Source organism: Urocitellus parryii, chromosome 2 (genome assembly GCF_045843805.1).
Source record: "Urocitellus parryii isolate mUroPar1 chromosome 2, mUroPar1.hap1, whole genome shotgun sequence".
In the NCBI taxonomy this organism is placed as follows: Eukaryota; Metazoa; Chordata; class Mammalia; order Rodentia; family Sciuridae; genus Urocitellus; species Urocitellus parryii.
In genome coordinates, this window is record NC_135532.1 from 70556982 (window position 1) to 70573279 (window position 16298).

Below are 16298 nucleotides of genomic sequence, written 5' to 3' on the forward strand. Positions count from 1 at the left end.
GAGGCCGGCTACGGCGGCCCGGCAGGGCCTGCCCGGGAGAGGAAACGAAAACGCGCTTTCGCCCGGGCTTTTTCCGTTTCATTAAAAGGTAAAGAAAAACTTCCCCCAGTTCAGGTGCTGCAAGATTCCTAAGAATGAGAAGAAAAAGTGTGTTTCTACACGTATCGACGATCTTGAAAGTTTAAGGGCAAGTGTAATAGTAGAAGGCAGTATGGATTAGCGATTTTAACTCCCCAGATTTTTTCCCCAGAGAGTTTTATGGGGATGGGGGAAATTGCTTGAAGATGAAACCCCTCACAATAAACTGGACGCAGTCGAGAGACTCGAATAAAAAAAAAGACGTTATCTATACATTTTAAGTTTCCCGAACAACTTTTCCACCCCTTTCAGTTCCTTTTCCATTCTGAAGTGATACCATGTGCTTGCTTCCAATTTGCTTTAAAAACAGTAATTTTTCTCCTTATCTTCTGTATCCAGAAATAATCTGGATACGTTAATCTCAGCTCTCCTTGAAGACAAGACTCTCACTGTTGACCCTTCTGTGATTTCTTTTTTTTTTTTTTTTTAAATATTTATTTATTTTTTTAGTTCTCAGCGGACACAACATCTTTGTTGGTATGTGGTGCTGAGGATCGAACCCGGGCCGCACGCATGCCAGGCCAGCGCGCTACTGCTTGAGCCACATCCCCAGCCCCCCCTTCTGTGATTTCTACCAAAAGTAGTTTTAAGGATTCCATCCAGGAGCCTCATTCACATCCATAAGTGAGAAAGCTGCAAATGGTGTGAGCTATGATCTTGTGCAATGCATTTTAACTCTTTCAAGTGCATCCTTGGATGTGAAGTGTACCACCTTCTTGTGGAACTCCATGGAAGAATTTCTGTGGTTATAAATTAGCATTTCCCAACTGTAAAAAAGAAAAAAAAACTTAAAAGTTTCTCAATGAATCTTAAATTTTAACATATTTGGAATTTAACTGTACCTGATTTAAGTGAAGAAGAGCTGATGTGATGTATTATGCAAACAAATATAATCTGTGAGTTGGGAGATTTAGAAACTTTTTTTTTTTTTACAGATGCCTTTATTTTATTTGTTTATTTGTATGTGGTGCTGAGGATCAAACTGAGTGCCTCACTCATGCTAGGCAAGTGCTCTGCCACTGAGCTACAGCCCCAGCCCTAGAAACAATATTAAAGGAACATATTTTATTAATCTTTCTGAAAAGGAGACAATACATAGCAAAAACCAGCCTCGGGGTTAAGAGTAAGGATTTATGGACCTAGACAACTGAAATAGAAATCTCTGCCCTCAACAACTTCCTGTGATCTTAGGCAACTTATTTAATCTTTGCCTCTTAGTGTTTTACGTGTGTGTGTGTGTGTGTGTGTGTGTGTGTGTGTGTTTTAAATGAGGGCAATTTATGCTTAGTATGATGTGTATAAAAAGGGCCAGGCAATAGTGCAATGGGAACAGATAGTAGTTCACTTGAAGAATCCCAAATCTATCTCAAAATGGCTTACAAGTGGCAGTGAGAGTTCTTTCAAATAGTTTAGCAACTTTATTCTCTAACAGTCAGAGACCATAATATGCTTGCAATTGGAGAGCTGAACAAAATAATCATACTGATTCTGTTTAATGTAAACTTTTTCAGAATGTCCGGCATAAGTCATCCAATTTGTTGATTTCCTTAAAAAGTCATATTTATATGAAGTCCAGAATTCTCCTGTTCTGCCAATTTATCTTTCAAGTCTCTGGCTATGAAGCTCCAGATCATCACCTACTGTCATTCTGGTTTCATCTTTTCCCATCTTAATGTTTTCTTTTGCCTAGGCTTGTTAACATGATATTTCAGGGCCTCCTTCTACAGCTTCTGAATGGGACATAGGAGTAAGAATGTTCAGCCTCTGACATCCATCCTTGGAAACAATATATCAGAAAGACACATTGAAGACACTTATTTTTAAAAAGACTTTTTCTTCACTTACCAGGCAAGTTAATTTCTTATATATTATCCCTGTGATTGGTGTCAATATCTAGTAACAAAGATCAATTTAACACATTATTGCTTCCATTTTAAGTAGAAAATTAAAACCTAGACTATTTCCAACATCTTCTTTCACATTTATTACTGTTATCATAGTTTATCATAGTGCTGTTTTAGTGCTCTGACCATACAACTATTTCTATGCTGATCACATTCTATTATAGTTGATTATGTGTTTACCACCACAACAGACTATGTTTCTCCAGGCTAGGGATTACATCTAATTTATCCAGTATCTAGTACTAAGTGAATATTCCACAAACAGCCTTAGCCATCGCCTACTTTTTTTATAAGCCCAAGCTGTTTTATGTTAAACATGTTTACTTGTTTTTACCTCAAAAGAGAAGACCATGTTACTCTTGAGAATTATAAAAATAATAGACTAATTTTTTAAAAAATTAAGATTTTAAAAATATATCAAATATTAAGCAAAATTTCCTTTATTCTTTTGCCACATCTCTCTAAATCTTTGTGGTGTTCACTATTAACATTCTAGCACATGTCCTGGCAAACATTTTAGTTAATATGTTACTATATGCATTAGCACAAACATAATCATACTGCAACATAGACACTTTGTATATTTATGCTTTGTGGATAGATACCAACACACACACACACACACACACACACACACACACACACATACACACACAAATAATATTGCTAGCAATACATGTTGATCAGGACTCTCTCAAGGTCCAGATTGATTCCAGGTTATTTTCTTTTTTTAATATTTATTTTTTAGTTGTAGTTGGACATAATACCTTTATTTATTCATTTTTATGTGGTGCTGAGGATCAAACCCAGTGCCTCACACGTGCTAGGCGAATGCTCTACCGCTGAGCCACAACCCCGGCCCCATTCCAAGTCATTTTCTGGGCTTTGCTTTTAATAATGCAAGTGAGTCAAGATCAAGAACTATCTCTTCTCTCTATTTTATGAAGGGGATTTCCTAGTTTTTTGATAAATCATGTTCTAAATAGACATTGTTTAGCTCAAATAGTGTGATGATGCTATAATTACTCTAAAAGGAAGGTAAAGATCACATGGCTCATTGACTTTCTGCTTGATTTCTATTTCCCCTTCTTAACAGCCTCATATGAGAAATCCTGTGACTGGAGGAATTCAGTTACCTATGACATCCAGAATAGGCTAAGGCCTCCTAAACTATTTTTTATACATCTGTAGATCTACAGAGGCTTTGGGGGGGTCATCATGAAGTCCCTCTTTTTATATATGAGGAAATTGAGGCAAGGATAAGGTAAACCACTGGATAATAGTTAGAAGTGAAGTTAAATCCTAGATCACACTTGATGGATTCTCTCAGATTGTTGGCCCAATGCCTTCATGTAAGTGCAAGATGTATTATTATTAATAAAGTAGTTCAGTAATAAAAAGTCAGTCATAATTGAATTTCTTTGCTAAGAAAACCATCAACTAGCTGTGGAACACCTTTTACCCCTTGTTTAAATCAGATTCATTTTAATGATAAATTATTTAAAAGCAAGTTTAAAAAAAATATAAAATCTTAAGTGCTATTAAAAATTGATTAGGAATGCATTATTCTTTCATTGACCCAGTTCAGATTGTTTTTTAATTTTTTTGGTCAAAGCTAATAAATTTGAGTAGATGTTTCAGACAGACGTTTTGTAATCATTTGGTCATCAGTCAATTAATCACAACTTCATAAATATTGATTTCAAATTACATTTATTTTTCATTCCTGAATGACAATTTTTTGTTTGTTTTAAATTTATACACCCCCCACATGGATTGTGGTTAAAACTGAGAAAACTCATAAAAATTGCATTAAAAATTTATGAGAGGTGCTAGCCCAGTTGCACAGACGTCAGGTGTGGTACCATCCTCTCAAAAACTTGGGAATCCTGAGTTAAAATATACCAAGATGGTGGTAGCAAAGATGTTTTACTACAGTAGAAAAACTTGGGTTTCTTGTGCATAGTAGCTTTTGTTTTTATTTATTTTTAGAATATATGTTACCTGTTATCCATGTTCATTGCAAAACAATTCACTCTTTTAATGCATGTTTATTAAGTGTTAAGAAACAACTCACTCAAAGTTCTACTTAATGGAGTTTACATTCCAATGGGTAAGTCACACTGCCCTAGCTTGAAACTAAACCTGTCTTCTCAAGTAGCAATAGAGAGTTTAATATTAAACCTGCACATCAAGTTGAAATGTAATCACAAGATAGTTATTGTGGAATAAATAAATGTAATTTGTTATTTATTTCTTCATCCCACAACATTTAAATACTTTTTATGTGCCACACATCACTCAAAGGGCTGGGTATATAGATGTGAATCAAACAAACAATATCCCTGCCTTAATTTATTCATTCTACAAATATTTTAATGACTAACAGTAATGTGCCAGCCACTCTACTATTAATGAGCCACTTTAGAAACGGAATAACAGAATCCAACTATTCTATTTCATCCAAAAATTGCCAATTTTTACAGTAATTTTTGTTCTGGATGCTCTTGTTATTGGTTCACCCCAGCCATTGTGACATAGCAAGTTATAATTTTAAATATATGAAAATGTTGCAAGTTGGGCAATAGTTTTAAATTAAGTCATCTTTAAGAGAATAGGTTAGTTCCACCCAAGGCTAAGTGTTACTTCACAAATGTTTGTTGAATACTAGAGAGTAAATGAAGAGGGCTGGGGATATAGTTCATTTGGTAGAGTGCTTCCCTTGCAGGCACAAGGCCTTGGGTTCAATCCCCAGCAACACACACACACACACACACACACACACACACACACACACGAATAAGTGAAGAAAATACTATCTCCAGAAAGATTGTAACACAACCACCAGGGCAGAGAGGTTATAGGACTTGACAAAATAACAGAACAGAGAATTCAACTTAAAGATTCTGACTGCTTTTGATTTTAAGTTGCCCATAGGAGAACATGTGTTTCCTTTTTGCACTCATTTTAGGTGTGAGCAAAATCTCCAAGGGATGCTCCTCCATAGGAACTCAAAGCCAGGGCCCTTTAAGTAAAACTAATGTTTCTATACTATTTACCAATGGTCCATAAATAATTGCATTTTGTTTGAGGGTACCTACCCCACAATGGCATCCTGAACTTGGTCATGGTGTCCTTATCAGCTGGCCAGGACTTGTCAGGATGTTTTTTCTGAAAATAGGGCCCAACACCTCTTTTACACACTCAGTGTTCTCAGTTATTGTTTAAGCAATCATTTATTTTAAGTGTTATTTATGATATGACTTCATTTTCCTAGATCAGAATCTCTTTCAACTCTGGCTTCACTTTCTTTGTCCCCTCCCACCATTCATTTTGGCCACTGCATATACATTTGATACGTGGTAATCTCAACAACAAATGCTTTGGACATCAAGGTAGATAGAAGATAATTCTGTGACTGCAGCTTACCTGCCTGTGTGATGGAGGGCAAACCACTGCACCTCTGTGGATATCAGACCTCTCATCTGCATGTTAGGAGGATCAGGCAAAATGACCTCAGAAGAGGTTGCTTAAATAATGTCTAAAATGTTATCTAATTATAGTATAAAATAGCTATCAAATACAGAACTTCCATATATGGTTCTAGGGCAGCATAAGTGGTTGCTGCATTCCCAGGGACCAGGGACCAGTTAGCCACCTAGGAGATCCATGAAATGGACAGAGGCACCTGGAGAAGCTGTGAACTGTGCCATAGAGCTTCACAGGTGGTATTATTTTGATGAACTTAGTTTGCTTTGGGTTTTGCTCCAAGCCTTAAAAGGCTAGAAAATGGAATGTACCAGGGAAATCAGTACTCATCAGATTCACTTGAATCAGACTCATCTATATGATAAACACGAAGAAGAATGCAAATTCATGAATTCACAAAGAGGGAATTTTGTGATTGTTATCTTTCACTGGGCAACCATTACTTTGAAGCAATGTAAAGTGGAGAGTCTGGAGGGTTGTGGCTCCTTGGCCATGTGAATGCTAGAGAGAGATCTCTGAAAAAGCTTCTCTCTGCTCTTCTTAGTCAGGATCTCTGTTGGAGAGAGTTTGTTGCATGTTTGCTGTGGGCTTCTGTGCCTAGGTGTCTCCCCATCTTCTCATTTTCCTCTTTTGGTGGCCTTTTTGCTTTTGAGATATGCCATTATTAACTAATAATATTGCCAATCTCTGCTCTTATGGGCCTCAGAAATTACCTATATTCATCCAGTAGATATGTTATATATATAAGTTTAACATGGTTTCTTTGTTGAAAGGCAATGAAGAGAAGTTTTTTTTTTGTTGTTGTTGTTTTGTTTTGTTTCATTTTGTTTTGTTTTTTCTTTTTTTTTTCAGCTTTGGGGATCCATCCCAGACCTCAAGCACATTAGGCCAGTACCTCTACCTCTGCACTACATCCTCAACTTGTAGGACAAACTCCTTCTCAGCTACAGCTATAAAAAGGAACTTTCATAGGTCAATAGGCTGGTACTCATTTTTCTTTATTTTTTAAAGATTCTCAATGTGTTTTTAAGAATAAAAGAAAATGCCAATAAGTATCGTTTGTTTTTTTGCTGATTGTAATGTACAACAGATTTCTTTTTCTTGCTCTACTGGGAATTGAATGCAGGGGCACTCTAGCTCAGCCTTTTAATTTAATTAAATTAATTAATTTATTTGAGACAAATTCTTGCTAAGTTCCCCAGGCTGGCTTCAAACTTGCAATCCTCCTGCCTCAGCCTCAAGAATAGCCACTATGCCGGGCTTACTATATAAGTTCAGATTGAATACTAGATTTTTCCTTTTCCTCTCATTGGTGTGTCTCTACACTGAAGTATTTATATTCTTTTTGAGATAGCAGTTAAAAGGAAAAATTTGGTTATTTTAATAAATATGATATTTGAGCCAAGTGAAATCTAGTATTCCCTTACCTATTCACTCTAAACAAGATGGTATTTTTACCAACCCAAAAGTCATTTGACCAACACTTGCCTTTCTTCAATTTTCTCCTCTCCTTAGCTTTCTATCAAAGCATAAGGTTAAACATACGTTTTCAAGAACTAGCCTGAACCTCATTATGCTAGCTTTGCAAAAACTGAGAGGAAGTAAAAATCTGACTCTTATTGTAATTTATTTCCTAGACACATTAACTCTGCCAAAGCTGCAAAAAGTAGTCCAGTGAAAATAGTGAGAGGTTCAGCCTGGCAGATATTTCTGCAATGCCTACTATGCTTCCCTTACAATGATCCTAATAAGGGGATGTCTTGCCATACTTTCTGTTTTATAATTCAGAAAACTGAGGTTCAGAGAGGAAGCAGAGAATGCATAGCTATAAGTGCCATTAATGGAATTTCTGACTTGTATTCCAGTGGCTGGTCAGTCAACAATCCTTTGTCAAAGATGCACTATGTTACAGAAATCATTTTTTACGCCTGGATATGACATGATGTCTGCCTTCCAGAACTTGAGTCACTCAATATAAAACTTAATGAAATATATTAGGATAGTATAGCCATAACAGCTACCACCTAGGGAGAAGTTACTTTGGGATAGGCATGAAATCTGCACAGTGGTATGGGGACACTAAGGATTAAGTCTCTTTCAGGGTAGGGATCAAGTAAGTTTTTCCATCTCTGGAAAAGGATGATCAGGATATTCAGTAGCAACCAAGGATAGCAAGGCTCTTAAAACCTAGAGAAACTGGCTGGGTGAAACAGTATCTTTTGTCCATCATCAAGATGCATTCAAAGGGAAAGAAATTTGGGACTATATCCAGACTTCTAGCAACAACAAAGGGGGCAGGTATGGAACATAGGCAATTACTGAATTTATGGATTCACTCAAGAGTCAGTATTGTGATGCATGATCTCACTTTCATGAAATCTAAAAATGTTAAATTCAAAGAGTAGAGAATAGAATGGTATTTACCATGGCTGGAGGTGAGGCAATGTTGGCTGAAGGGTGTATCACTTCAGATGGAAGGAATGAGTTTTTGTCATCTATTTCAAAGCATGGTGATTACAGTTAATAACAAGGTAATATGGTAATGTGCATTTTCAAATGTTTAAGAGAGTAGATTTTACACATTTACATTGTGACAAAACACATATGAGGTTATGGATATGTTAATTAGCTTGATTTAATCATTCCAGAGTGTATACATATATCAAACATAATATTGTTTCCCACCATATATACAATTATTTTTTGCCAACTTAAAAATTAATAATAAAAGATTCAGTATTGTGGCCTTCAGTTGAGTACTCATTGCCTGAAAGAATTAACATTTTCCATACTGTTAGGTTGATATTTATCATAAGTAACTAAGTTGTGGGAAAAGCTGATTGAATTAAATCCACTTCTTTTTGTTTTAAAAATTTATTTTAGGAAAACAGATCATGACATACATATTGAGTAATATGCAAATCTTTCAATAAAGGAGATTATTTTCTTTTGATTTAAACCTATACCAAAAGGATTAATGAGATAGGAAAGCTCAGTTTAAGAGTGTTTATGTGGATATGAGAACCTAATGAAGTAGATAAATAATAGGCAGGTAAACACCAGAAGATACATTCTAGTTGAATGATAACAGACTACAATTAAAAATAGTACTTTTCTGCAGTGCCGGAGATGAAATCCAGGTGTAAGGCATGCTGGGTAAGCTCCCTACCAATAAGTTAAACTCCACCCCCTAAATAAATTTTGAATTTGTTGATGTTTATATAGCTGCCATTATTTTGTCATCTTTATCATTATTTAATCATGGATCTTTAAGGAATAAAACATCATGTAAAAATAATTTTTTTAGAAGTAAAAAGAACAAGCTTCTAGGATTTAAATAAAGGATTGCTGAATAGAAAATTTGAAAATTTTAAACTGCCTAGAGCTTTGTTTTTTGGTGGGAAGTGGGGTAGTGGGAATTGAACTCAGGGGCACTCAACCACTGAGCCATATCCCCTAGACCCCTATTTTGTAATTTATTTAGAGACAGGGTCTCACTGAGTTGCTTAGTGCCTCACTTTTTCTGAGGCTGGCTTTGAACTCGCAATCCTCCTGCCTTAGCCTCCAGAGCCACTGGGATTAACCCTGTTTTAAACTGGTAAAAATGTCTTATTTAGGATTTGTTGTGTTCTTAGTGGCAGGGGGAGGAGACAATGTTTTAGAAAAGAAATACAAGGCAGGAGATGCCCCAGGATCAAAGACAATAGTATTGTTACTTATATTTTATTGTATTATTTGAATATTGGTTATCCCTCTGTGTTATACATTGCTGTTCTAACTTAAATATTTAAATACCTGTATCACAATTTTCAATGCATAAATATTAATTAAAAAATGACTTAACATGTACATTTGATTTCATAAGTGGTTTTCAGCTATGGATATAAATGTTACATTTATAGAGCATCCCTTCAATATAAAGGAACTGTTACCTAGATTCCTATGAATGCCTTATTAGTATGTTTGCTGCTATATTAAAATTTTTGTAGAAAAAATATGGTTTTAAAAAATGTGCATATGATATTGGTGTATGGCATCAGGGAGTTCTTTTTGTTTAGTCATTACATGTTCTAAACTTCAGTGGTAACTCTTGCTTTCACAGGTACCTTTGTGCAGTCAATGTTCATCAGAATGTACTTTTTAATTGTTTCTAAAGTTGCAGTTCCTACTAACCAAGATTAGGTGTTTAGGTTAGAGAATTCATCCTTTTGTGCCTTCTCTCCATTCAGTCCCAATTCAAAGAAATGACTATAGATTTGTTACAGTAATAATGGCCAGTTTACTGAAAATTACTTGCTGAATTCCAGTCTTTATAATGAACTCTAAGTGATACTTTTCTTAATTCACAGGACCTTCCTGTGAGATTGTTACCATTCATTCAACAAATATATTTGAACATATACTATGTGCCAAGCACTGATCTAACTTTGAGTAAACAGAAATGAACACAATAGATAAAAAATCCCCACCTTCTTAAACGTTACATTCTGGTGGAAACTCATAGAGGTTCTGAGCCATTGCCTAGGATAGTACAGATATTGTAGGACAGGGCATACAACATGTGCTCCTAATTACTGCTCTTCAAATGAGATTTTTTTTTCAGTCAGGCAGTTTCTAAATTATTTTGTACTTCCAGTCAAAATGTCATAGAATCCATTTGGGTCAGCAGGTATTTTTAGTGTCTATTATAAATTGTTTAATGGAAATTACACAAGACTAAGTCAGGCACTATATCTCCTACACTAGTGTTTAGAGACCATATATACCAGAAGATATACCTGGCCATTCCCAATCTTCTCTGGCCTGAAGGGTACTATACAAGTCACTGAGTATGACACAGACTATATCGATGTTTATAACAGTTCAACTCACAATAGCCAAGCTATGGAAACACCCTAGGTGTCCTTCAACAGATAAATGGATAAAGAAAATGTGGTGTATATATATACCCATGGAATATTACTCAGCTATAAAGAATGAAATAATGGCATTTGCTGGTAAATGGATGGAACTGGAGAATATCATGCTAAGTGAAATAAGCCAGTCTCTACCCACCCCCTGAAAAAAAAAAGCGGAATATTTTCTCTAATTTGTGGATGCTAACCCAAAACAAGGGAGGTAGTAGAAGAGAATAATAAAAGTCCATTGGATTAGACAAAGGGAAATGAAGGGAAAGGAGGGGGGAGGGGAGAATTAATTGGACATAACTTTACTAGCTTTCTATTTGAATACATGACTAGGGTAACTCCACATCATGTACAACCCCAAGAGTGGAATCTTAACTAGAATAAGCTATGTTCTATGTATGTATAATTCACCAAACTACGTTCTACTGTTATGTATAACTAAAAAGAAAAAAAATAGAACAAATTTTAAAAAAAGAGTCACTGAGCTACTTTAACTTCATGTGGTTTTATGTACCTAACATCATTAGTTGCAATGTATAAAATATATGTGGTTATGAAAGTATGTGCAGATACTGACTTTACCTTGTGTGAGACATGGTGGTTGTTAAGGCATTTTCAACACACTGTCTGAAAGTGTCATTGGCTAATCAATGACTCTATGAATAGATTGGGAAGATCAAGAGGATGCTCTCATGTCAGTTTTACATGTGAGGAGACTAAGGCTAAGCATGATACAGAACTAACAAATATTAGGACAAAAACTGTAGTTCTTCCATTCACTCAAATTCTAGTCCAGCTGCCTCTGTTCAGAGAATACTACTGAGCTTGAAAGAACTGTTAAGTTTTTACTATATTTAAGACACTATGAGGGAAGATGATTGAATATGGACTTCACCTTACCCTTATAGTTCTTATAGCACTGCCAGGGCAAGGGATACTTACTTATACATAAATAACTCCTTAAAAAGGAATAAGGCAATTAAGAGTCTTAAGAGAATTAAAATATGTGGCAATGGGAATTGGAAAGTGGGAAGGTTAAGGGTGCGTTAAAAAAGACTATAGAGAAAACATCATTTGAGCTGGTCAGATATAGACATATGGGGGGGCAAAGGTGTTATTGGTGGAGGTAATAGCATTTGCTAAATTATGAAAATAGCAAAGCATTAAAAAGACAATCCATGGTTCATTTTAGTCAGAGCATAAACTGGAAAAAGGCCCACAGTAGAAAGACCGAGGAAAGAGGTGGATGTTAGCAGTGGAGGTCTCCTACTTTGTTTTTAGACTTTGCTTTGTGAGCTCTTGGGAGCCAATGAAAATTTCTGATCAAGGGAGTATTAGTGTCAAAAAAAAAAAAAAAACAAAACAAAACCCAAAACTAACTTATTGGTAGTTGGTGGTGTATAAAATAGATGGGACTATGGAATAAAAAGGCAGATTACTATATGTGATATATTTAATAAAATCAAATGAAGGTGTATAGCGGTAAGTGTGATGATAAGTCAGGCATAAAAGAGATGGACCTTGTAGGCTAGAATACTGAAAATTTTCCTGGAGCAGGAATGATGGTCTAGGCTTAGAAGAATGGTCAGATTAACTGAGAGGAGGTCTTCTTGGATGAAGATAAGGGTAAAGATGAGTGAGATGATATCACTCATTTCTATCAGGACTCTAGCCATTTTAGAAATAAAAAAAGAGATATGCCTTTTAAATAGCAAAGTGAGAAAACAGGAGAGTCCACTGAGTGAGTACACAAGTTCACAAAGCTCTGGAATCAGCCCAGGAGATAGAGAGAATGGCCAGATATATCTTCTGGTATTACCTAATCTGAGGGTGAGTTCAGGTCAAGGGGAAGGCCTTGGACCATTCTGGGGTTTATAAAAGTATAACTCCAATCCAATGAGACGAACAGACTCTGTGGTACTTCCAACAGCACTTAAGCCATCATCAGTAGATTTGTAGAGGATGGATGGAAGAAAACAGACCAGGTGGCTGGACAAACCACATACTCTCAGCCTGAAGCAATGTAGCTCTGCTATAAACAGCTGGGAAACAGCTTCACCTGACAACCCCTGCTGGCATACTGCTCTAGGTGACAGACACACTCAGTGCCTGGAGAAGTGATACAGAATCTTCAAGGCTCCACACTGGAATATTGGGCCTTACATACCAGACTTTAGACAGACATGAGAAAACAGGCCCCTTTCAGCTAGTTGATTGATAGTAATTCAGTCTCCCACCCAGGAAAAACCACCAACAGATAGGTTATCCTTCTTAGTTCCCAAAGGAGATTAGGAGGCTCCATTTCTAATTTCTTCAGTCTTATGCCCCATTGTTATCTACACAGCAAATCTCCCATAATTGGCAGACTTTATTAGTGTGTTTATGTTTTAAGAAAAATCATCAAAGTGTCGTCAAGAGTGGTTTATCATTTTGCATTTCCACTAGCAGTGTATGGGAATTCCATATGCCCCATATTCTTATTAATAATTGGTAAAGTCAGCCTTTCATGTATTTAGCCATTATAATAGATACATAATGGTATCTATTATTATATTAATTTGAATTTCCCTAAAGGATCTTTTCATATGCTCTTTGCCATCTATATATCTTCTTTGGTGAAGTGTTTTAAATCTTGCTTGCCTATTTGAAGTTGATTGTCTTCTTTTTCACTTATAAGGGTTGTTTATACATTCTCAACACAAGTCCTTTGCTATAGATATGTTTTGTGAATATTTTCTCTTAGTTTTTTGTCTATCTTTTCATTTTTATAATCATTTATTTTGAAGAGTAAAAATATTTAATTTTGATGAAGTTGTTTCTTTCTTCTTCTTATCTCTTTGATGTTTCAAGCCTAGGAGTCAGCCCCACCTTAGCTAATGTTAGATTAGAGCCACATCACATTGTTTCCCAGTTTAATTCAGGCATTCCCCTCTCTATGTGTTTGCTTCTATGACAAAGAATTGAGACCCAAGGTGAAGCATCAAGTAAACTAGAGGTTTTATGGCTGTTATCATCAGGTCTTAAGTTCACCCAAGAAATGACATTCAGCCTATGACAATGGATTTTGAGACAGTTTCTCTTTTGTTTAATGGATGGAGATTCCTTGAAATGAATATCTTCGAATCCCTGTATTCCTTATAAAATATGAGTTATGAAAGAAGCCAGGCAATATTTGAGTTTGAGCCATGTGAAATGAGATAGGAGATTCCCTTTGAGAACTCCTGAGAGGATATTGAAGTATTGAATATGCCTGATCCTTTTTGGGTCATCACCCAAATTTTCATAGTTCACAAGTTTGTGCTTTGATTAATCATTTCATCCATTCATTTGCAGAAAAAGTAAAGGCAAGTCTAATCTTCAGCCAGATGTTTAAAATATTCTCTAAAAATTGTATCTTGTGTTCCTCTAAAATTTGTTTCTAAAAATGTGTCCCTATGTAAGAATCATCTAAATAAAAGTAGAGATTTGTTTCCAACTCGGTATGTGCTAAATTTCTAGACTGAAGATATTCATATGATTCTTATGTAAACCCCAATTTGAGAACCATAGGCAGAAATTTCTTTCCATATATATATATATATATATTTTTTTTTTTTTTCAGTTTTATAATATAGTTTCTGATCTCTTTCCTGGAGGAAGGGGTAATAGGAAGGCAAAGTGTATATTCAGTGCAATGCCTTTTATAATGAAAATTTTGTTCTTCTAAAGAAAATGCAAGAAAAAAGGAAGAGATTACTGCACTTGCCTCTGGAAAAGAAAGAGTTAACTTGCAGGATGCTAACTAGCTGGACTGGATTATTACCTGCTCTAGGCAGGAATGTACCTAAGTCTATTGGCTGCAGGCAACAGAGTCCCTAAGGGGTGTGGGGCAGAAACATCTGTGGTCAGAGGCATTATTTACTGCCTGCTCATTTTTTTGAAGTCAGGAATGGAGGAGAATGGCACAAGTCATTTCCTAGAGGTTTGACATTTGCACAGGTATAATATATGATAAAAAATGGCTTTTAAATTTTTTCCAACAAAATAAAATCCTTCCAATAATTGTTTATGGTGAGAATTATGTAAGAACAATGCTAAAATATGTGGTGTTTATCATAAAATGCAAAATATTCCAGGAAAATGCAATATTTCAATATTTCCTTCATTTACTATTAAGACCATCTAAAAACCATCATAATTTCATTTGCTATTAAGACCAACTAAAACCAACAGAATTTCTGGCCATGTTAGGAATCTGCTGTCTTTTCCCACTTCCTTATCACTGTAGAAGTATTTACCCCTATTATAAGATTCTATTCAATTATTTAAGATAGACTTAAATACTGAACACTGACTGACCACACCAAACCACTTCACTCTCATCCTCCAGCTTAATGGTTTTTCGCATCTTGCTACTATCTTCTTTCTTTCACTGATTTCATCAAGATTGTCTCCTGATCTCTCTCACAATGACAGGCAAAGTAGAATAGATGCATTGGTCCTCAATGCAGTAATGTTCAGAGGTGGGGATTTGAGGAAATGATTGGCTCATCATGGCTCTAACCTCATCAGTGGGTCAATCCATTGATGGATTCATAATTGAATAAACTGTTGGGAAACTGCAAGACGGTAGGGCATGGTTAGAGGAAGTAAGTCGGGGGTTTGTGCCCTGAGAGGATATATCTTGTTCCCAGCCCCATCTTCTTCCTCTCTTTGTCTGTCTCTCTCTCTCTCTTTCTCCTTTCTGGCTGCCATGAGGTAAGTATCTTTCTTCTCTCATGCCCCTCTGTTATAATGTTCTGCCTCACCACAGGCCCAGGAACAACAGAGACAAGTAACCATGGACTGAAACCTCTGAAACCATGAACCAAAATTAATCTTTCCCTCTTTAAGTTGAGTTTCTCTGATATTTGTTAGAGGGATGAAAAGCTGTCTACCACAGTGAGCATCTACATGGCCAGGACACAGCTCTTTGTATTCCTATTTCATAATCAGTATTTGTAGAACTAATGTTTAGGAAGAACTTTCTTATAAAATAACATACTCCACTCCTAACTCATAGCGTTTTGTTTTTCTTGTTTTCAAAAATTTTATGTGCTTTAAAAAACTCTAGTGTCAGTAGAGTGAACCACTTAGAACTGGATGCATACCTCATGTTGTAAATCTCCAAATTTTTGCCTAAGCTGTTTCCTCTGTCTGCAATGTGCTTTCCATCTTTCTTTAGTTGGTCAATTTCAACTCATTTTTCAAGTTCCAACTCAGAGTTACCTCCTCCAGGAGTTGTCATCCCACTTCTATATGTCCAAAGCATCCTGCGCACGTCTCTATTTTAGCCCTTATCATACAGTGTCGATGTGTATGTATGTGTCTCCCTTGTTAAATTACACACTCATCCAGGTCAGAACTGTGTCATGGTTTGACTGTTATTTCTCAATCTATTGCTTACTCATTCTCTATCTTGCAGAGTCTGATATAATATCACAGAAATTCAATAAGTGTGGTTCTAAACTGGCAGTGATTTTGTTCCCCAGGGTCATTTGGTAATGCCTGGAAATATTTTTGGTTGTTACAACTGGGAAAGAGCAGAGATTGTTACTGACATTTGAAGAGTAGAGGTGAGGGATGTTGCATTTTATAATGTTCAGGACCATGCTCCTGTCATTCCCTGGGTACACAGTCCAAACTATCAGTGATGTTAAGCTGAGAAATCCTGGATTCAATTGTGATGTATAAAAGCTTTATTTTCAATAGGCTGGAAATTTTAGAGGCACTTTTCCTATCTCTATATTATTTGTTTTTCAGAAAGACTTTTAGATAGACCTTAAAGTTGGGAATGAACTTGTAATAACAGCTACTTCAGATATGCTGGTGAAACAGCTTG

The 16298-nt window shown here is 35.9% G+C and overlaps 1 long non-coding RNA gene across 1 annotated transcript; it reads left to right on the forward strand.

The window, feature by feature from the left end:
* Positions 1-17: 17 nt before the first annotated feature.
* On the forward strand, positions 18-6583 carry LOC144250333 (uncharacterized). Its single transcript, XR_013342452.1, has 3 exons — positions 18-88; positions 1829-1986; positions 6384-6583. It is a non-coding gene; the product is annotated as an uncharacterized LOC144250333 (long non-coding RNA).
* The last annotated feature ends 9715 nt before the right edge of the window (positions 6584-16298 follow it).